This window comes from Diprion similis, chromosome 8 (genome assembly GCF_021155765.1).
Source record: "Diprion similis isolate iyDipSimi1 chromosome 8, iyDipSimi1.1, whole genome shotgun sequence".
Lineage (NCBI taxonomy): Eukaryota > Metazoa > Arthropoda > Insecta > Hymenoptera > Diprionidae > Diprion > Diprion similis.
Window position 1 is genome coordinate 18,541,020 of NC_060112.1, and position 23,856 is coordinate 18,564,875.

At 42.4% G+C, this 23,856-nt stretch overlaps 1 protein-coding gene across 1 annotated transcript in view; it reads left to right on the top strand.

Moving 5' to 3' along the window:
• LOC124409112 (synapsin) overlaps positions 1-23,856 on the top strand; it is a 96,691-nt gene that overhangs the window by 46,266 nt on the left and 26,569 nt on the right. The window lies entirely within an intron of this gene.

A 23,856-nucleotide genomic window follows, 5' to 3' on the forward strand; every position in this document is an offset into this window, starting at 1 on the left:
ACGATGAATAAGATTGGGTATATTTATATGAAAGGCAAGCTCCGCTTTTACAACAGTCGACGTGACGTTATTCAATCTTGGTACGCACACTACACACTATCCGTAACGTATGTGCGCGAGCGTGTGTGCGTGTGTATATATACAGTGCGCTTTATTCGCTTATGGTAATACTCCGAATTTTATAACCGAGCATTCCTTAATGCGTGACGTTGCGGGGAGATAAGAACTCGCGCTGTAGCAAATCCGAGCGAACTATAATTGACTCGCAAACTTGCGTATCACAACCCTCTGCATATAATACAATTGCAAAACCGCAGTGAGATGCATTATTTATACGCGCTACGCGTCATTGTATTCTCGTTGCGTGCTGATTGATCATTACGTCATTCTATATATAGAAAGCGTGATTTATACATACATATATACACCTACGTGTACGACTAGCAAATGTTTTGTCGATGGCAAAAAAGCACCGACTTCGCGTCGTACTGGATAATCGCTGAGAAATTACACCCCAAAAATCAACCCCCGGTTAGCTCGTACAGCAGACCGTTCTTCCCTCGTCTCTGCGGGGTTTCGCTTCACTTGCCTTGAAGATAAAACCGATAATTAATCCGGACGGAAATCTCGACCATCCTTTTTTCCACCCTTCTGCAGACCGACCCTCTTTGAAGAAAGTTATACGTGTATGTGTGACGTAGCAGGCTCGATAATCGATAAATGAAGATACTGTCTGATTATGTTAACAAACAACTAAAGTTATCGCTTATTAGTGAAATAACTGATCTACTAACTTTTTCCTACAGTTCTATCAATGAAGAGCGATTCATTCATTTATTCGTAAACATTGACGTTTTACACTTTCCTCACAATATTCCCGATTCTTAAGCAATTTTGTACGTTTGGACTGCAGAGTATACGAAACTCAATAAGGATTTTCCATTGAGTGATCCATTTGCGAAATTTTATTTTCTAAAGCATCGAGGATAACTGGATCAGTGACGAAACAGTACTTTTCCTGGTAGTTTCCCGAATCTTGCGACAAGAGGAGACCGGAAACGTAGAAATTGCAACATATAAAAATACGCTAGCTCATTGATGTCCGATGTATAACGGATAAGCATTACAGTCGGTCAAAACAAGTAATTGAACTTCCGGATTCTGTAACGTGGACTCTGAGCCGGTAAAAATGTACGTTCTTAATTAATGATGTGGTGACAATCCGTCATAAGAATGAAGTAAATTCACAATTCTGCAGTGCAGAGAAATTAGTAGCAACAACAAGCATCCGCGGCCGCAAACAGGAAACCTTTGAGAAATCTTATCACGATTTAGCTTCGCCACTACGGGATCGAATTACTGCTTACTTAGTAAATGCAAAGATGCAGTCCAAGAATTTTTATCGAATATAAAAAAGGCGCCTCGTCTAGGCAGGCGTTGACTTTCGGATGCAGATTCAATGGCTTCATTGCATAAGCTCGACGTGAGCCAGGAGGCTCCAGGGTTACTAATTAATGGAGTTAATTATCACCCACGTAAACACACGCCAGACTCTGTGCTCCAAAGTGATCGTTTAATTGAATATCTGCGCTGCTGCTGCGAGTAGCGACTGCTTGCTATTGGTGCTCCTGCATAAAGAAAGAGTCTAATAAGCATCAGGCTGCACCGACAAACCTTATAAGGTACTGTCTGGGAATCACGGAACTTCTGCGCCAATGCTTATGGGGCAATACTACGGACCGATTTTCATTGTCAAAGTCACGCGTTTTGCGCTGCGCACGTCTGGCGTTCACCCTTTTAGTGCAAAATTTCATTTCCTCTCTCATGCTTCTCAACTGCACGGTGCAGGATGAAGTACGTTTAGCTGGAAGGACAAAAGAGTGTCAATACAGGGGTAGAAAAAATACTTTCTCAATCTGTTCGCAGAGTTCTCCTGCGGTTTGTATCGTGAAATTGAGAACTTTTTTTGACGCCTAAAGTTTTTGCTACACGCTAAAAAACGTATATCTGATAAAATTTTGGCAACGTTTTGCTGTTGTCATAGATTTTTTTTTTTTTTTTTCATTTAGTGCAAGTAGGTATAGTTAAAAATGAAACTTTCTTTCGCATCCACGGACGACAAATCACTTTAGTTTTTCGACGCAGGTTGAAGTAGAAGAATTTTATCGGTGCAGTGCAGATGCTGGCGGTGATTCGTTTCTGTGCTTATACTATTACGTATTCACGACGCCAATAGCCATGGGATTTGGCCGATGCTTTACAGGAGTGCAGCGAGCTACGAGTGAAGTTTAGAACTCACGTCAGTCCGGTCTGCAAGTTTCGGTTCCTTCGGATAGCCGGGAGTTTCCTGTTCGTCGATCCCTGCACTCTGGCATGGAGTCTTGATTCCAGGTCGGCGTACAGGCCGTAAATCAAACGACTGCATTGCTCAACATCAGCCAAGTTTGGTATTCAGAGTCTTGGAAGAGTTCGAAGCGAGAGCAAGAGCGAGAGAGAATAAGAGGCGGGGGATTTTTGACGTCGGAATAAAGGATCGAGACTCGCCCTCGAGGAGAATGTTATAACATTCTCGACGCACGTATCTCGGCGCCGGACATCCAGACGTGCCTCCGACCTCCGAGATTGATAAAAACAACTTATCCCGGCTATAATAACTTTCTCGGTTATTCCGATATTCCGGAAGCATTTCAGACCGGTCGGAACTGATACTGATTGAGATATCGCGGATTATGGAAGACCGTCCTGCACACTCGTGACTCGAATTCTCCACGCGACTCAATTACGGATCGCGGAATCCCTTTTCACGATAAGAATAGATCGCGGCGCTTTGCACTGCATTACAACCCTTGTAATAGGTCAGCATATCGACTAATCCGTTCATTTTATCGTCTACATTCAATTTTTCTCTCTCGCTATTTCTTCATTCATTTCATCAGCCGAAAATTTCCTCATTATATAAAAAAAAAAATGCTGACCGCGTCTGACGGATAAGATTTAACGCTTCGTGCGACGCGGGATTGCACCGTATGTGTACGGCTTGTATGTACAAGGACTGCCGGACCAAACCTGGACAACCAGATACGAGTCACTTTCTGGAGATGATGTTATTTCACCGGAGGTAACTTTTACTTGGGGAACTCGCGGGAGAGTTGTGAAACGAACCGAGTCTCGCCTTGGTTTTTATGCTTTTAGAAAATGGATGGTTGACTCAATTCTGAACGTATATAGGCACTAAAAGTTCCTCGGGTTTTTTATATCTCAATTTCGAAAGAGACGAACACCAGCCAGAATATTCATCAAATATCTTTGCAGTTATTTCCGTATTTTTATGATGTTTTCCACCTCCCAATCACGGCTTCGTCATCAGTTTATTTCGTGTGATAATTAAACAGCTAGAAATTAATACCATCGCGGTTTGATTTGCACAAAATTTGAATTGCTAAAATGGTATTTTCGTCATTCGGTTGGACGGAATGATTGTTGTAATTATTCAATTAGCAGCTTCTATCGCTTCGCAAATATGGCCCGTAAAAACACCGCTTATTCATGCCAAAAAGATTTTTATATGTACAACATACTTCGCAGAAAGTTTCTCTATCTTAGGTGGCATGCAGTCTGCATTGTCTGCTGGAGAAAAATTTACATCGGGACATAATTTTTTTCATTTTCCGCCTTCAAATGATCAAGAACTTGTTCATCGACGAAGGTATAATAAAATGATCGATAATTTATTTGTTTTTTCCGTAACAGAGCGGGATATTCGATCCTCATGCTTTTGACGACAAGCTGCGTTCAATTCATGCAAAGTACGAACTATAAGGCACATAAGACACACCCTTTTAAAGCTATACTCTTTTTCCTCAGGCTTCAAAGTTTTTAAATTAGTTAAAGATCTTTTGGTCTATCGCCTTTAGTTCGCAAGTGGCACAGGATAGAGCAATACAATGAATTCCAAGAAAAGTGCCTTTCGTATTTCAAGTACTTCATATTTATGCCAGGAGTGAAAGGTGATGGGTTTAAAATGTTGTTTCTAGTGGTTAAATTCACCCCCTAAGAAACATGCAGTACTTTACGTATGTTTTCATCTTCTCCTCGGCTTTACCAAATTTTTTAAAAATTAGAAAATTCTGTCCACTTTTTTCCCCCGATACTTGGTCCAATACTATAAGTAACACGTTACTGTATAAAATAAAAATATACGCAGGGCCTGCTTAAAACGAATAAAACGATAAACTTTGGGCAGCGATCAGAGCATGTCCCCTTGAAAAACTATCGAACAAGTGACCCAATATCGGCGTACAGATAAAATTAAATCAAGGACCACGGCTACTGTAGCACAGACGTAGTACCTACCGACCTTGAAGGTAAACTGGAAATTCTAAGTGTAATTACATGTAACAATACGTATAATACGAAACAGCAACGAACCTTTCTTATGTGTTTTCCCAAAAGGCAGTAAAAATAGAAGTAAAACGAAATAACTGAAAAGCAGAAATTGATCCGTTGACACTGTTTCGCGGCACTTTCGCGGAGAATCGGCGAATTCACTCGAAGCTGCGGAAAATTCGAAGGCTTAGGTATTACACCTGGTACGTACAATACTTGTCACCGGTTCGGTCGGACGTATCGCGGGAGTAGTTCGGACACTCGGAGACGCGTGGCTTGCACGGCGAGACTGCTCCACTTCCATCGCATATCCCCTATTATACGGACCGCAGCGCACGGCAGACCGTGAGCTCACACACGATTCGCTTCTTCGTGTATGCAAATATACATAAACACCGGGCGTCTTCGAGGCGCGCACAGCATCGCGACGCCGGATCACCGATGAACGCATCTCGGTTGCAAGCGCCACGAAAGCTCGCCGCTGACTCACTCGGGTGTGCTTTCGCTGGATTCGACGCTTATGCAACCCGACGCGTTTCGCGGGGACTGAATTTTTTCGACCAAACGTAAGACCGTCACTAATCACGAGCTTATCGCTAAAGAACTTCCAATCGAAATGGACAAGACCGCTTATTTTTAGGGCGGAATTACCGCAGGACGAATATCGTCAACGGAGATATGGTTGATTCGTTTTTATATGTATATAGGTATCTCGCGCAACCGGAATATCGGAATACTTTCGAACTTATCTAGTTTAAACTTTGGGCTAATCTTTACTGCCGATATACTGCGCGTGGATACCGACGGGTTTGAAGCAGCACCGCTGGGCCCAAATTCCGACGCAGCGATTTGACGATAAGCCACTTTGATGACCTGACTAATTAAAACTGCATACCACCGACCACTATTTTAATACCGCCTACACTTTGTCACTAATTTACATCCTCGCCATCGGTGACAGATTTTTTCACTTCGCGGCAATTAGCTTCTGGACCTGGAGCTTGATTAATTCTCGATGCACGCTCGATGCGCAGCGGATCTGCTGCAGTTATATGCACTGCGGATCAATCAATCTGAGGGAATATCGAGCGGCAAATGATCCTTGTTTCACGGATGAAGTACGGATTAAACTCGCATTTCATTACGCAGACTTCGGTCGGTTCTTGCGTCACTCGCTCTGAATTATAGGCTGTCGAGATGTGGATATTCACCGTTTAACAGTAAATTCAACCTTTTCTATCTTCGCTACATTGTAAAGCTTCAGGATTGAAATTCAATCTTATTCAAGTAACACAATAATTATTTGCAGTTGTGGTAATTCATATAAACGAGGAAGCCAATCGAGATAAGATTAAAGGTAGAGTGGTCAGAATGGCAAGAAATTTATAATATTCCATTGGAACAGATGGTTTTGCGCGGATAAATAATTAGTTTGTAGTAATAAATAATCAAGAGAGTTTCTTTGGAAAACCCAGCATGAGGGAAGAAAAATAAATTAATAATGAATGTTTGTACTTCTCCGCAATATCGTGTCACATATAACTTTCATGGTCAGCAAAAATTTCCTCAGAAGTATCGATCTTCTGAACAGATGTTGATAAATCTATTATGTTATCTCCGAGGGTCACGATACCATGGCTCTGGAATTCCCCCATTGTCCTTGTGTAAGGTCTAATAATATTTATTCAGCAGCGTTCAACTGTGCATCCAAATCGGTAATGAATTTCAATTCTGTAACCCTATATTTAGCGTGGATCAAGCTCAGTCAGCAATAGATAGATCTACTCGCAAACTGACTTTCGTTGTCGGACTAAAACTACGCGTGGGTTGAATTTAGTACAGTTTTCATAAATATTAATAAATTAAAGAGAGTCTAATATCGGACGTTACGTCAGTGCCGTGACCCTGACAGTCTTCTAGTAGATAAAAAGAAGTCTGCCAAGTTCGTTCAACCGGCGTTGCGGTGACTCCGCAAAACAGCGTCACCGATCTGCGATAAACAAAGACGTCACAAACCAGTTCAGCGTAATACCGATTAAGGGAAAAGTGCATGGCTAGTGCAGGATGCAGCACGGCTCTGATTCGTCTCTGAAACTGAAATTAAATCTTCGGAAAAAAACGCCAACCTATAAGCTAATTCGACTTTCGTTACATCAGCGTTCAAGTAGCGATGCAATCAGATATGAACCTCACTGTAGTCGATCGATAGATCGATTCGCAAATTACCATAAAATCTAGAAGACGTGGACCACCCACTCGGCCAGTCTATAAGAGGCGCGAGGCAGAGTGCCAAAGAAACTCCCTGGATAGGAAGTGAAATGATTTCTCTTCCCCGCCTGTGTATCAGGACGCGTCCGATTTATAATGAGCATCGTAATTCATTACTATAATTAGCCACAGCCTGTGAGGGCGTTTCTCGAAATCTATCGAGACGCGTGTTTCTAAATCCGTCGCTGATTCGCGATATTCAGGCTCGATTCGATTCCTTAAATCAATCACACGCCGTTCAACGGAAAAATCAACGTTGACGGTATTCATCTGATTGTAAGCTGTTTCCTCGCGAAGTGCAAACTTCTGCGAATGTGTCACTCGAGTGATATGCAAATCTTGTGCACGTTCAGATTTTTATAGAGTATTCATTGTAATACTATAATCATTCATTACCTAATATAATCATTCTTATTGTTCTTTTCACCCGTCAACAACGCGTCACATGACGAAGCTCGCCTGAAGCGTAGTGTGGACAGAAATAAAGATTAGCCAAGCATCGGGACGATCTCGCGAAATCTCGCCTCTTTCTGCGGTGAATGAGATAGCTGCCCGCTGAGTCAGCGTCGAGGCGTATAACCGCCTAGAGGCAGTTGATAAATTCCCATCGTACTACGTACGCTATCCAGATCACGTAAATGCGGCTATATATGTATGTATGTATAGTACAGCCGTTACTCTAGCAGCCACGATCCATGCCCATGGCTAAAGATACGTTGCGTAAGGCATTCTCGGCCGCAAATTCAACTTGACGCAGACACCGCTGCACGGAATCTATGATGGATCACCTACCTCAAGGATTTTCGAGGTACGCCACGTTTCGATCAATTTAAATAGCTAAGCTATTCTTTTATATTCGTGAGAAAATTTTTTACTAATATGAGGCGGATAATTGCAACCAAGTATCGAAAAGTTTCTTTCATAATTAAGATCAGGCGATTGGTGGTGCTGAATTTGTTGCCAAATGAAACGTCAAATCCGGTTCGAACTTCAAGCTACATTTTTAGTTTCTTTTCAATACTCTATATCACATTCAATTTTTCACTTGTATTAAAAAAACGAAATTACAAATATTTCTTCATTGATTAAGAACGGTTTAATAAAAATTATAACAATTTCGTTTGTCTTTGACAAGTCATTTTGCCGGGGTTGCGATCATTTGTACCGAAAACACGGACAGATTTGTATCCTGGTATAAAAAAAGCTTAAAAAAAGCCCCAGCTGTGGCAGAGGGATCGAGAGTCTCTAATCATTTAGCTCACTGGTCGGACGTTCACCGTAAAGAAAAACCGAAGCTCGCGCTACACGCAGAACGATCACCAGTATCGCGTGAGTTTTGGGGACAGGTGAAAAATGGGGTTCGTCCTTCTCGATGGGTGGGACGTATAGCTCGATAAAGGGCTCGTTGTCAGCTAATTAATTAGACTTTTTATAGGTATATAAATCTTTCACCGATAATTAGAAGGTGACGGAACTTTCGACGTTACGTCGGGATTTAATTTTCGATCTTTCTTTCGTTCACCCCAATTTTAAGGAGACGTAAAATTTTCCAGGATTAAACGGATCGCCTGACCTCAGTGCTTTATAATTTCGTGTTTGCTCGTGACAATAGAAAACGGACTTTGTTCCGCACCCTCGACGTCGAGCTGCTGCGGGGAAAAGTTTGAGCCAATGCAATTAAATTAGGCTTATTAACTCGGCTGAGATGTTCCGGAACTTTTTCCAGATAGTTAGCATATCGCCATCCCTGCACCGGCACCCCTTCACCCCGTTTATACAAGTTTTCAAAACTTTTCTTAATTCCTGTCATTTAGCGGGCGTGAAGAAGTCGACAAGCGCCAAGACTGGTATGCTAAACCAGTTTCATCCTCCAGCTTAACGAAAGTTTGCCCCTCTCTTTGACAAATGTCACTTAACTCGCGACTCTCGCTGCAACGTTCATTGCCGTCGATACCTCCTGTTGAATCCGTTTTTACCAGCTTTTTGTCAGAATTATTATATCGCGGTCTGCGATCAGATTCTGCAAAGTTAGATCTCAAGCTCTATTATATACGGCGGTGATTTGTATTCTCTGGTAAAGCGATAGCGTCAGGCTGTCTCACGCAGTTCGACACATACGGTTTCACAGTAAAAAGAAGAAGATTGAAAAACAAGATCAGTGAGATCACCAGCTGGTAGCCCGCAAAGAAAATACTACGTAGAATTAGCGTAATGGTTAACAGCGTGAAAAGTGAGCAAGTGAATACTTCATAAATACCGCGTACGAGCAGCTATATAATAAATTGCTAACTTTTTCGTGAAGTTTAATTTTTTTAATAGGAAAAACAATCATAGGTTCGTATCGACGAAAGATATCTGTGCATTTAAAAATCTACTTACGGATAAAAGTGGCTGCGTTGGGGTAGATAATATGTCTTTATTACGCGGATGATCGGGTGTATGGTACAGCGATAAACGTCACCTAGTTCATACACGTGGATACGTAGGGTGATAGCGTGGGAGGTTCTGACCACATATTTTGGATCCATTCTTTTCGTCCCTTTCAATGCCGCGCTGGAAACGTTCCGTGAAAACCACGGGTATAAAATAAATTTCTTCTCTTCATTTTCTCGACTTTCTTCCCCCAATATTAAGCGAGGGACCATTCTGCCTTCGCTGCGGCTCGCATCCCACATAAATAAATGATGCGGTTATACCACGACGTCAGAGAAAGCCGCGTGTGTGGATGGTTGGTCGTGGAGTGTAATAACGTATGTGGCCAACGACAACATCGCGCATGACTTTGACAGCGATAACTTTTTGTATAATAACGATTTCTTATTTATTTAATCACTTGTTGGCGGTGAAGCGATCCTGTAAATTATCCACGTTGGAATCGAAATTCCTTGGATACTTAGTCTAAGATTACTCGAATCAGCGGTTATTGCATTTCCGCTCAACGCAGTTATGCGCTTCAGTCGGAGAATCGTGCTGGGTAGAAGAAAATGGAGACTGAAAAAACGTGCATGCAGCACATTCGAAACTGTCGTACTTCTGCAGTACGGTAGTAATCGTGTGAATATTTTATATCACTATCGCGATAATTAATAAAAACACCCGTCTGCTGTTAGATCAGAACATTTTACATGTATATATATATATATATATATATGTATATACTCGAAAATTTGATATAACGTATTCCCGCAGTTTCCGGTTGAGAAATTACAATCAGCTAATGGCTTTTACGATAATTATACTCGGAGAATATAACTTTCCTCGAGAAAGAAAGTAGATTGCGCCGGTTTTTTGCCATGGTTGTCTGGCGCGGTTCACAAGTTCCAGTATCATCGTCTATATACACGGCTCCTAAATGTGTTCACACCATTGCTTGCATTTATGAGAGCTCGAAGTTATTGAATTCGCATTCTCTATATCACAGGGCAACGATTAATCATCATTTGCGCTAGTTTGCCTGCCAGTATCAGAGAAAAAAATTATACTTCCAGTATTCAGTGACTGGATCCTCATTCAATATGTCAAAACGTAATGCAGGCTGCAGTGATTTAAATCGCTTCGTACTTTGCAGCAAGTGTGAAAATTCCGCATTCCAGTTGTCGGTGTATGCTTGAAAGCAATGCATTGGTAATCGTTGAAACAGGCTGCAGCGATTGTAAAGCGTCGAAGTGATAAACGGCCAGATCCGTATCTTCGGATCGATCGCCGAGACAGTGCAGTCTCAGGTAGCGATTGCACTACCTGACTGCACTACTTCAGATGATCGAGCAGCGAAGGCTGCGGGACTGAAGGGATTGTTAGGAAAAAAGCTGCGCGAAGGAATCGTCATCGGGTTTCAAAAATATCGAAGTTTAGAAGCAAATGCACATGCCAAGTTCTAGGGTAATAATGTAAGCTTGATGTCAGACTGCTCGAATGGGTCTCAGATCTCGTGTATGAGTTATTTCTTTCAAGATGGCGACACCCATCTACCTACATGAAAATATCTAGATTCTGAAACTTTCTAGACACGTTGTGACAACTGCAAAGCGGTGTGACTACGCTCTCCATATTTCCATACCTACCCGTATCAATCCACACGTTTGCTGCAATATGTTTCCCGTTCGGAAGTTGCGGGGTAAACTTGCATCGGTGCTACATAGAAAAGTTTCCAATTTCTGGCACAGAGCGATCCGTGGTATTGAATTTCACACGACTGCTGTTAGGTATTTTGACTGAATTTTTTTCAGAGTCGTAATCTTCTCTTGGTCTACAGTTTTTTCTTGAAATCCCTGATAAAATGGCTACTTTTCTCATATCATAGATTGTAGATTCACATCAGCCATTGAGTTGCAAGGGATCGTCACGACTAGCAGGGAGTGAGAGAAGGTAATGTTTGTCACGATTGTCATAAAACTTGGTGAATCGTAGCCATGATCTGGAGATTAGAAAGACCTATTTCCTTTTATACGGCACATAATGTATCGTCCGACAAAACGTAAACGACTGCCTCGTAAACTGGGCAGCACTGCAACGGGCACCGCGAGACCCTGACAATAATCGGTATCGAGTGACGCCGATAAGCGTGTATGAAACTATACATAGCCATTCGTATCGTAGTTCCGCAGTACAAAATGAGGATCGGTACGAGTTGTTACGACTTTAACAAATGTAGCTGTTGCAGCAGTTGCGGTAACAACATTGTAATTATTTTCTAAAAAACTCGTCTTCCCAGATTAGAAATTTCAGGTCTTCGGAAAAACATTTCAGATCGGTGATCGTCATTATCGCGATAGTCGGACAGGAATGGTCAGACAAATAAATAGCTTCATTTCAGATTACAATTTGAGATACTGGAAAATTTTCGTTCCAAGACACTTTGGTTAGTCTTCGAAACGACGTCTACAACATTATATGACGGCAAATAAACTTATGAAAATAATTCGCATGATATTATATGGTGGACCGAAACTCGAATTCATGGAGGTGGAACAACGATCTTCAGTCGATCAGCGAAGCCCGTTGTAACAAATTACGTAATTGCTCCGATCCACTCGCGGGTTTGCGCGTCAAAGCATGTCGCATGTATTTACAGCATGTAAGTGCGTAAGTCAAGATCCATCTCGAGGTCTTCTTCGACGAGATCTGCCGAGAGAGATCTCTCCCACACCCTTCCTCCCTTCCTCCCTTCCTTCCCCTCCCTCCCCGCCCCGAGGGGGATGCCTGGAGCCGTCTGTTAGCGCACTAGTAAATCCAATTCCAATTAGTTCGGGGCGTAAATCTCAGGGACATGGAAGCTATCTTCGATCGGCGACACGCGTGCGCCACGCTGCGTGATAGGTACTAAATCGTTTCATGTAGAGCCTTCTGCGGCGTGGGGCGTCCATCGTGTTCGAATGGTCCACCAGCCTTCCTCTTCCTCCTCCTCCTCCTCCTCGCTAGTAGTTGATTGGATTGCTTCCGGTTCGAACTAAACAATAACGTTACAGCCAGATCTGCTCGCTCACTCGGCGTGCGATGAATAAACGACGAATTATCGTTGCACGATTAGGATGTATTGGCTATACATTCTGAACCAAAAGTGAAACCCGTCAAGAATATTAAATACTTTATGATAAGATAAAAATTGTACGAAAAAAAATCAACCACAGTAAAGATGGTAAAAAAATTAAATTCGAATAACAATAATGCCCAAAAGTTATCAATAAATTGTTTAAATAAAACACTGCTTAACAAATTTTTAGGAAATGTTTTATTTGTATGTGAAATAAATTCGTTGATTTTTCTGAATACACATGAATTTCATATTATTTTGTTTTTAAAAATTTTGAGTTTTGAAAAATGTAAGATAAATTGTGAATTTTGGATACGTTTTTCTGAGAATATTGTATGTTATAAATAAAAAGTTTCCGGGCCATTGAACGAATAGTTTCGTAAATACAGCTTTCACAAATTTTCGAAAACGTAAATTTCAGAATAATGAATAAATTTTTTTTTAAATTCATGTGTATGCAGAAAAATCAACGAATTCATTTCCCATGACAAGAAAACGTACCCTGAAAATTTGTTGAACAGTCTTTCGTTCAAACAATGTATTGATAACTTTTGGGCATTATTATTATCCAAATTTGATTTTCTTATCGTCTTTATTATGGTTAATTTTTTTCCGACTTTTATCTCATGATAAAGTATTCAACATTGTCGATGAGACTCACTTTTTGTTGAGAATGTATAGCCTAACACCCTTAAGCGTGTTTGTGATCTCGTTGCCTAAACGGCTGGGCGTGTGTGATTCGTCGATACAGTTTTACGCAGATATACGATTGTGTACGTAGCATTTGAAGCTCTGCAGGCAGATCGTTCACTTTTTGGGTCAATTCACAGCCAGACGTCCGTCGGGAGGAGCGAAAATAATCGAATTAACCGAATCCACGGCCCTTATGTTTATAAACCGCGGGTTGCACCATTTTTTATTCAGCCCGTGAAATTTTACAATCCTTCAGAATGATTATCGTTCGAGCACCACGGGCCTTGAATAACGTGACGAATTGACAACAGTATTAATTAAGTTTCTTGCACAATCAAATGTTTTGCATGCCACAACGTGGACGAAGAAATTACAGTCGTATCAGAGAATTATAAAAGCTTGTAATCATCCTTCTAAGAAAAGTGACGCACTGGTTATTCAACGACGGGCAATTAAAAGTCAGCGTTATCAGAGTTGCGTGGCATCGAAACGATTGCGAATGACGCATGGACCGAATTTCACACGCAGAAATTGTTTATACACTCACGCGATATGGTGCGAGCAAAAGAATTCTGAGAAGTTTTAAAAGGAAATTGGTCTGGAGGAAAAAATTAGAAGACATTCAGCTGCGCGGTACTAATCAGCTATCCGAATGCGATAATACGTTTGTTCAAAACGAGCGTCGAGATGGATTTTCAATTGACGGAGAAATAAAGAAATTGCATGAATTCTAAATTTACTATTGCGATTTCGTATAATCTGTGCCATTTTTTTATTTCTACGTCAAATGAAAATGAATTGGAGTGTTTTTCTTTAAAATTTCGTATAGACGTGAACTTCGATATCTATAGATATATACGTGAACTTCGAAATCGACCAGAGCACCCCCTTAAGCCAGATGAGTAAGATTCTCGAAACTGATTATACCTCGTTATCGAACCGACACCTAATTTCAAAAGCAAGCGCAAAACAACTCGCAACATAAAATGCGTGTTGAAAGAAAAAAGAATGATAATTTCATTATATTTATAACAAGACTCTGCCCGGATAACAGTGGTTGTCTCACTACGATTTGCGGATTTCATTACAGCGTCTCATTACTTCGGCGACGCCTGGCTGAAAGACTGGCGCCAGCCGGTTAATTGTAGGTATTACAGATCGGCAGGTGGGCAAGTGTGCGAAGAACGACGGTTCAGAGTTGGACGTCGTAGGAAATCCAATTAGCGAGATTTCATCGAGAGAAATTTGTACCTACCTATACCGATGCAATCGGGACTGCAACCGTCGCGGTCAATCATTGGCGTAATCGAAAACTCACTCCAATTTCCACCGGATGAATAGCCGGCGGACCGGACGTATCAATTGCCCTCGCAAAATCGTATCGCAGAATTTCGTGGCCATGCTGACCTGACATTGACGATGAGTCTTTCTGTAGCAATTGCATTGAGTCGAGTGCTTGCGCAAACAACTGCATATTCACTCGGGTTTTCCATGAATCGTAACAGCAATTGGGCAAAGTCATTCATTTCAATTTTCGGTTTCGAGTGTACGACGATGATTCAGTTAGTTCAATTGATCCTTGCCTTTGCAGTGACGAGGTATGGAAATATTCGGGCGTGCGTAACGCGCGTATGCCTACGAGGGTGTAGGTATGAGTGTATAATCTCGAAATACATACTCTGTAAAACCGGCGAAATTAATTGGCCGATGACGACGGGCTTGTTTAGGCGTTTCGACACGCTTGCATATACAGCGTAGGGTAAACCATTTCATCTAGTGCAACGCAGTTGGCGAGTGATGACCGCAGGAATTAGGCCACGTCTGGCGGTTCGTCGAGGCAGAAAAGTGCGCACGCGATGTATTTATTGCGCCCGATTATGCGTTCCGTCCCAGTATTTAGATTTTCCATTTTATACGGCTGCTGCCACTTTTTTATATCTCTTATTTCTATTCACCATGCAGTCGTAAAAAATCCCTGGCTGCACTCGAATCATCTTGGCGCCGATTCTCTAAACACCCGCTTTGCCAAGAAATATTCTGGCTTATACGTATACAGTAGATAATGATTTCTGTCCAAGTCATCAAAGAATGCCGATAAAGAGCGCAGAAATTTCTCGAAAACGATAAGTACAGTGTTACGTATCATCTATTATCTCATAATTAGATTCCCAATTTCGAGCCAGAGTTAAAATAATTTTCCCACGAACGCATCAAACTTTTGCAATTCTCTGTCACTGACTGAATCTTAGCTCGCTCGTCTGCACAAAATGTCTGAAGAATAAGATCCTTTTTCTTTACTGCATCCGATTGAGGATTCGGAACAACTAAAATAATTATTCGACTCTCCTTTGGTCGTTATATCCAACATCAGGATGACGTATCGTCCCGATAACTCGTATATCTTTTGACCTGCAATGCATGTACCAGCGTCACGTAGCTCTATCGCCAGCACGTGAATACGTGTGTAAATAGAAAATAGAATGAGAAAATGGAGAGGCAATTTATCGATGTAAATAGACTAGCTATGCAGCGGCGGGGCGTTGAAAAAAAAAACAACCTTAACACCCGTTGAAAGGTGGGCGTACGACCCGGGCGTTGCTGGGAAACTTGGATGGCATCACTGACCTATAGAATGCTACCGGTCGTCGTCAAAAAAACGTTACCATTCTCTGTCTACCTTTTATTTTCACATCAGCCTTCTTGGATGGCTCCGCGTCTCTGACAAGGCAAAAAATTTGTTGAAAAATTTAGGTGCAGGCAGTTTATAATTTTTCTTCTTAAAAATTCAGATTAACAAATGATATGTAGATTTTAAACTAACTTTCGAAACTAGTATTCTTCTTGAAGTATTGCGCAAATCTTTCATAATCGAATCAGAATCCGTCGGAGTATTGAGCTTCAGTTTATCAGTTTCAATGATTCGGGTATTCAGCCCACGCCTCATTAAAATTGTTTCCCCAATTTCGCCATCAGTTTTTAGACTCAAAGAACTGATTGGTAAAACTGGGGTTATCGTGATGCTACGTTAAACTGTAGGTAAGTTCAATTTACGTGATACGGTGATGCCTGAATGCAGGCTGACGCTGCAGTCAAAGGCTATCGTGTTCGGCTTGCACATAATTTGAGCTAATTGCAAACAGCGTTTTCGCGGCGGAATCGGGGAGGAATTGTTCTGCAAATTTTGAAAAAATTTTCAAACTGTAAACTCAGTGCGCAAATCGAGCGTGGGATCTTGGTGGGAAAACGTTGGAGTAGCTACTTTGCTTTCTATGGTAATCAAAGCTCGGCATGGGGCTGTGCAATTGAAGGGATGAATAGTTTCGTGTGTGTAATAATTATATTATAATTGTGACAGGAATTCCTGATTAACTACCGCAGATAACGTTTCTTCGGGTCTGAATCCTGCCGGATGATTATACCTACGACTAAAGTTGATGCTACCATCAGATAGAACGGCGATAACGACTCAAAATGAATGGTCACCATACTTTTTACTCATTTTTTCAATTTCTTAAGGCTCTTCTGTGGTTCTTCTTCTCAAACTTATGACGAAATTGATGCATGAAAAGTTTGGTCATTACGCAACGATTATAATCGTTTCTCGTATTATACTGAAGAGAAAGGAGAGAGAGAAAGAGAGTGTTGCGTATCAACACAATTTAATTGACATAATTAGCCTATTCTTCAATTTTGAATCCACATATTCTTATACGCCTGGGATTTTCTTGGACGGTGGTTCCCAAGCTGTATCGAGCTGTCCGAAAAAGTCAAGAGTCCCACATTTGGCAATAAAAAAACGCGCTGAAGGAAATGCGACCCTAAACGATAAACTTAATATCGAGCAATGAATGAACCGTCTAAGCGTCGTACGGAACTTCCAGCGCGGGTTTTCCTTACTTTATTACTCCTGGGTTTTTACCAATTATCAATATTAAGTTGGCTGTCAGATATGGATGCTGGCCTGTCCGGACAGCAGGTACGCGAAAGTCCCGAAGGATCGCGTATTGTTCAAGCACAGGTCGTACCTGCATGCTCCTACTTTCCCCCTACATATAAAATTTCCATTCTTACAACCAAGACTTCCGGTGCAATTTCTTGACCAATCCTGGATTCCCACCAATTGCAATGATCAAGTAATAGGAAAAGTTGACGAATCAGTAAACTCCTACACCCTCCACATTTTATTGAAACTCCTTCATATTCACCTTCTTCTATTTCTTCAAAACGAGACAGTTCTCATCGAGACATCAAACCACCGACAGTCCTATCAAGACCTCAAGCAACAAATATGTACCTAACCGTTTCAAATACCAGTCAAATATCTGATTTTAACTAACTGTCTAGTCAACGAATTTTCAATATATCTTATAAACATCTCATATGAACGTGTAAATAAATAGTTAGGTTCTAAAAACAATACTAGAACAATTGATCTTTAATTAAATACCTCCACTCCACTAAAGTGTCGTGCGGGACACAACAGAGAGGGAAGTATTTAAACAGTATTTATGGAATAGTATTCAAACAGTAGAATTCCACTGCGAACACTTTTTAATCGTGAAACGAACCTTTTAATCTTCAAATGGATGTCTCGTTCCCAAACTAATTTAAGTCTAATCGATGCCAAGGTTTTCGGGATATCGTAGCCTGCGGGTCATGTTGGTATAACAGAATCAATAAGGAATTCTTCGAAATATTTTTATTCCACGTATAATTTACATAAAGCTGAAAAATAATATGAAATTGACCTGTTTCCATTTGCTTCAATTTGGAGATAGTAGTTTGGAAAATTTCTCATTATTCGTACCTGCTCCGAAAATTGGAGTCCCTTTGGAGAAATAGTTCAGGGTACACAATACTAAGAATGATAGTAACAACCTTATAACTGTCCCAAGAATTCCAAATTAATTACGACGCCGAAAACGTTCTTCGAATTCCTGACGTCGTGGTGAAAACACGGCATATACCGAGGTTGAATCTCTTCATTGGAATCCATCGCACAAGTGACGACGAATGGTGCAGCAGGGTGTAGTCTCGAAATCCGTAAGTGGTTTTCCTCTTTCTCTCAGACACGTAAAGGTATGCATGAATAGCTGGTCGAATTGTAGGGCATGAATGAAATTGATCCACAAAAGCTGTACCTAGGATTCCCCGTTAAGCCCGTTTGCGGCGTGATCCCGCACGAACATAAAGAAAGCATCGCGTGTGCGTGCATTCATTAGCGTCTAGTCGCATGGTAAACAGTTTGTGAAGAGCCGCGAGTGTTGAATCGGTGGGAAAAGAATATCTGGAACGTAGATGGAGGAGATTTGAAAATTCTCACCAATCCTCGGACGATTGGCTGTTAGATATTTCAGCAATTTTTATCGCTGCGAAAGCCCTGACTGGCTTTAAATATTTTCGTAATCGCGGATCGTTTCTGCACGAGGATTCAGAAATGATCCGAAAATCCAACGTGATGAAAGCTTCGCTTCTCTTTTGCGATTCATTGACATTAATTATGTCAGCGCGGTTCTCGAGTGACGCCGTGATCGAGTAGATTTCCTCGTCAGCAAAGTGCAGTTAATTTGAATAATTTGACGTGCCATTTCACCGGTGATATTCGAACCTGGAAGAAGCTGGGCCCGATCTCCGAGATGCGCAGCCTCTGATTGCGGAACTCGAAGCAGTCAACAAACGAGCAGGCGAGGCGTCGCCGTTCAAGCAGTGCCGAATGATGAAAAGAGCGGGATTAACAGCCCCGGGCGTCTATTTAAGCGATTACAAGAACGTAAATAAATTGAAACTGCAGCTTGAAAACGGGAGGCGATGGTCGAGTTGACTTTCGTTCCTGGTGTGTGTGCTTAGCCCTCGCCCCCCCCCCCCCCCCCCCTCCCCCTCCAACCTTTGTACATATTTGTGTTTGACAAGCGCAAAACGGTTTATTGTTTCCCGCCCATATCTGCATCTGCAGGAGAGATTCGTCAGATCGGGACGGGAACGCTGGTCGGATTTTACCGCGGCATTGTTTTCCGTCTGCACGGTTAAATTGCACATAGGATGGAATGGCACATATGCACACTCGTCGTAGTAACTCTTCGGACCTGACAGCCAATTATCGAGATGTCACGAGGCGAAAATTGAAGAGTTATAAGTATATGAATGAAACGGGAAAATCGTGCACGATTTACGGAAGTCTCGTGATTCGGAGCTCTACTCTCGAAATTTTAATGATTGAAACTTATTCACTGATTTCCAGTTTTAAATATAGCACTGGAAAATACACCGATGATTCAATGACTTTTCACTGATATTTCACTGTTTTTCAGGTACCTATACTTATAACTGATTCATATTTAGCGAGTAGGTTGTTCGACTCACATTTTATCCAACTACGGGCGCGATAACAGCGGGACAGTTTAATTCATCTTTAATTGACGAAACTAAACAAACCAGCACATGAAGGATTTCAAAAATTTGCAAATATTCGATTTGCAAAACCGTCGTTCCCGCATTTCCGACAACACAGTGTCACGCGATATTATTTCACGTGCATTAAGAATTGTCATTATTGCTTCGCCTACCTTTTTCGTATATCTCCCAATTTGAAGTCTTTGCTTTCCTCGGCGTCGTCGGTGATCTCGGTGATATTTTTTTCTCACACCATTATACTGCCATCGCGGACACGATGGATTTTACGAGATAATGAAACAACACACTGCAGCTGTAAGGGTTCGATCCTTACTCGCCAAAAGGCAATTCGCGCGACAGTGCTTCTCAAGCTGAGACAACAAGTCGGTAGAAGAATCGGCCAGAAACTGATTGCCCGAATGAAAGTTGACAGAAAAATGGTTACAGGGTTGTTTTCATATGTGAAAACGGAATTCCCATCAAATCACGTAAAAGCGACAAGTTTTTGGGAGACGACTGACTGTGAGTGTTACCGCTCGGTTACTTGCTTGCTGTTCTCTCGTCCACGTGCTTCAGTATCTAGAACACGACTGATCCTGCGGCTGGACCCAGCTCCTCTTCCTGGTTATATATGTCCACGACTACCGGTCTCGAGTAAAAACAGATCCGTTCTTCCCAGCGTTTAAAACGTACCGATCGCGCGCGCGCCTCGGAGAGAAATGCTAGCGCGAGCTGCGGAGGCTGCGGCGACTCGCTCCTTCGCCTCGTCTTTTCTCTTCTCTTCTCTTCTCTTCACTTCTCTTCGCTTCTCTTCGTTAGTTTGTGCGCCAACGCGGCAAAGACGGGACTCGAACGGGCCCCGAAGCGTGGCACCGGGTCCCCGTCGAACCCAGCGGTGCTCAGAACCGGGATCGAGCGTTGGGCCAGTAATCATGAGAGAGCACACGGAGCACGCATATGCAACGGGAGCTGGTCCATGACGCCGTGCAGGAACTCTCGCGGCACCCACGTGCGACTCGCCAATCGGAATTTCGCGATAACCGATAGTCCACAGCTGATCAGCGTGCGAACATCGCCTCCTGGGAGAAGTGATAATATTGTAGGTATACGTATACGTATACCCGTATGCATATACATATATGTACAGAGGTGGATTATATGCATGATCGTAACGATTGGCGCGTCGATTGATGATAGACGTAACTCTGGATGGGATGCTCATAACGCTGATGCGGCATGGTAATATCAATTTTTATTCGTCATAGCCCGCAGGCAAATTATGCATGGGTTATAAATTGACCAGTTTATTAGAGTGCACACACAACTTGAATTGAAATTTAATGAACTTTAGGCTAGATGTGCTGTATACTTTGAAACTGTCTGCGGATTCAATGAAAACGGATAAACTATGGAATATAACTCAATCTATACCATGAGCATTCGTATTGTACACTTTCGAATATCATGAATAAAAAATGAAAACTCTATTTTGGTGGTAAATATTCATTGAAATGTAAGTGGAAAGATTTGATATGTTGTTGGAATAATTCATGGAAACATTCAAAGAACCACGAAATTTCATTAAAACAAATTTTAACAGAAGTGGGAATAATAAATTATCGATAACGTAATTGGTTATTTCAAAAAAAAAAACTTCAATATCAAATCATCGTATAAATTTCTGACAAACGTTTCAGAGGAAAGTAATACTTGCGCCATCCTCAAATTCGATAAACATACCGTGGGGTGAAAAATTTAGGTAAACGTCTGTGAATCGGAAAAATTGAGAGTAAATCAGAAAACTTTAATAAAGTCCACGTGGTCTATGTGTGTGTGTGTGTGTGTGTCTGTGCATACACGACGCTTCGGACTGCAAAACGTATCGTAAAGGTTTCCAGTAATTTTCCAGAGCTGATTCAATAAACAATTTCACGGTCGATGGTTTTATTCGAGGGATTGGTAAGCGGGCGAAGGTCTATACCTTTAGTTTGTTTGACAAACCACCGAGTTTCTCCTAGTTTGTAAACGTAAATACGTACACGGTGACTCGAGCGAGTGTTTTACGCAGCGAGGCGCGGGGCTTAATTTTGGACCGAGACGTCACGGCGGGACGGCGGGTTGAACAAACACAAATATTGGGCTGTGTTGAAGTAAACGTAAAGCATGCACGTAATTTGAAAGGTATGTTAACACTCCCGAACGTCAGTTTACCTCTGCCATCGGAATCCTCGAACCGTGAATATCCCCCTCATCCATAAAGAGTTCCGAGGCCTCGGAAACGGGAATCGACAATGAGAAAAAGGGGCGAAGATATTGGCGGAAGTCTTTACTCTTGTTTTATTTTCGTCGCGATCGAAGAAAGGATGGCTTTGGCTGGCGCCGCTGTCGCCTCGCCTTGTCCATGGTCAGTGCTGCAGCGGGGACACAAACGACTCGCATTCTTTGCCCGAATAAGGTGAACTCATTCAGCCAAGTCAGAGCTGTGAGCAGCTATCGAAACCCGCGCCTTTCTCCGTGTGTATCTACATAGAAACGAGAAACAATCATTCTGTCACCGAATCCAACCGCCTGACCGAATCACCGTCTCGTGCGAATTCCAAAAGCAGCGTTATTTCGACGGCAGGCGATCCATTACCAGCCTTATCAGGCAACGCTGCAACAAGTCTGGTCCGTGATTGCCGAGCATTCTCACCGGTAACTCGATCAAATATTTGCACGGTAGATGCAGGATGGAACCGCTCTACGCATCTATTTGTTCATCGGACTTCGATTAAATTCGCGATAGCGGATGAGGCGGTGAAAACCGGGTCGAGCCATCGGACGGGTCGTTCGGTCAAAATCACGATCAGACTATCGGGATACAAGAACCGAAAAATGAGATTTCCGCTCGAGGCTGTTCGCCGTTTTTTTGCGAAGAGAAAGCAGCCGTCATATCGTTGCACCGATCGCTTGTTCAAATAGACTCGTGCACGCTGCAGCGGAAGAACGAGCCGGCAAACCCCGTGGAAGAGAATCCGTTACAAACGCTGCAGGTCAAAGTAGGTATGCCAACAATGAAAAATCCGCGACCTCGCTGCAGGCCGCAGCTCCTGCACATGTTTGCACGAAAAATGGCAAGCCGCGTGAGGCACAGTTACGGCGGCTCGGTATTGCTGCAAGGATTCCATTCAACGATCCGTTTCTGCAAATGAAATTTGCATTCAATTTCCGGAAGGTGCGGTATGTGTCGGCCCTGATTTAGACACTTTGTGAAAATTGTATAACAAATTTTGTGCTCTGGGGAGTGAATTTCATTGGTTCTAGCACTGTGTGCATTAAGAAGGGACGTTGCAACATCCTCCTCCACCTCTGCTGGAACAGAACCACGAGGAAATGTTCCCACGTGACCACTCGAAAACTATCCCAGTGACGGAGGGAACGGCTACGGAGAGCATAATATTAGACAATCGCTGGTTCACCCACACCAGAAATACGCCTTCGTAGGTCCAATCGCTCGGGTGCGCCGCGAGTTACATCTTCTACCAGCCTCGCTCAAATTACTGCAATTAAACACTGGATGAATGAATGGATGGATGGATGGATGGGTGAGAGAATAGGGTGGGTGGTCGCTTAAGTACCGTCGGGAGGTCCCGCCGCTTCAATGGTCACAGTAATAGGAAAAGTGCTTACAATTCGAGAGATTTCATTTGGCGGAATTTAACCGGAAGTCAGCCGAACTGCTGTTATACTCGAGGGTTGAAGGTAATCACTTACAAGTACTACGTACCGGGTGCATATTTTGACATTACAGCACCGCTTCATTGTATATTAAATATATAATATTTAAATATATAAATAACCGTCTCTGACATAGAATTAGACGAGATGGTCCGGTCCCATGAAATAATCTTGTGCTACAGAATGTGTTAGGGTGATATGAGGCTGCTTTGAAATGATTCGGGGATCAAGGGAGCAGGCTAGACCGGCAATGAGAATACAAGTACGTCACTCTCAATCAAAGCCGGTTTCACGAGATACGTCAGCGTTTCGGTTGGAGCGTAAATTTTAGTCCAACATCGTTTTCCGCGCGAGCAATTATAACCTGTAGTTTTCCCGGCTATTCATTGCCGAGAATGACTTCGTCGATTGTTGAAGAGATTCCGGGATGAAGCGTGAGGGTATAACGATTTACCATACGTGCATCGGAGTGGCGTGCATGCACGTACACACGAAACAATAATGCATTCAATTAGGACTCGAGCGGAGAGCTCCCACTGAGAAAGAAAGCGTTGCATAGATTAGGGCATCCCGTTGTACGAGGTATAGAAGCGTTCGCATCTCTTAGCCGCCCCGTGTGCAGTCGGAAAGAGAGAACTCGGGACTAACTAGACCGTCAGTCAATGACCGCGGTCCATAAACGCCATGCGGAGGAGCATCTGCGGACGAGATTTGTGATTACGAAACGTCGATGAATGACACAACGATGTGAGCGCACATACGTATACGTATATTTCTGTGCCTCTGTGTGCACGCAGGTATGGTGATCAAGTTCGGCAAGAGATGACTTAATCTATTCCTGATTGGAAAGCCCTTTATTTGACGGTTGATGA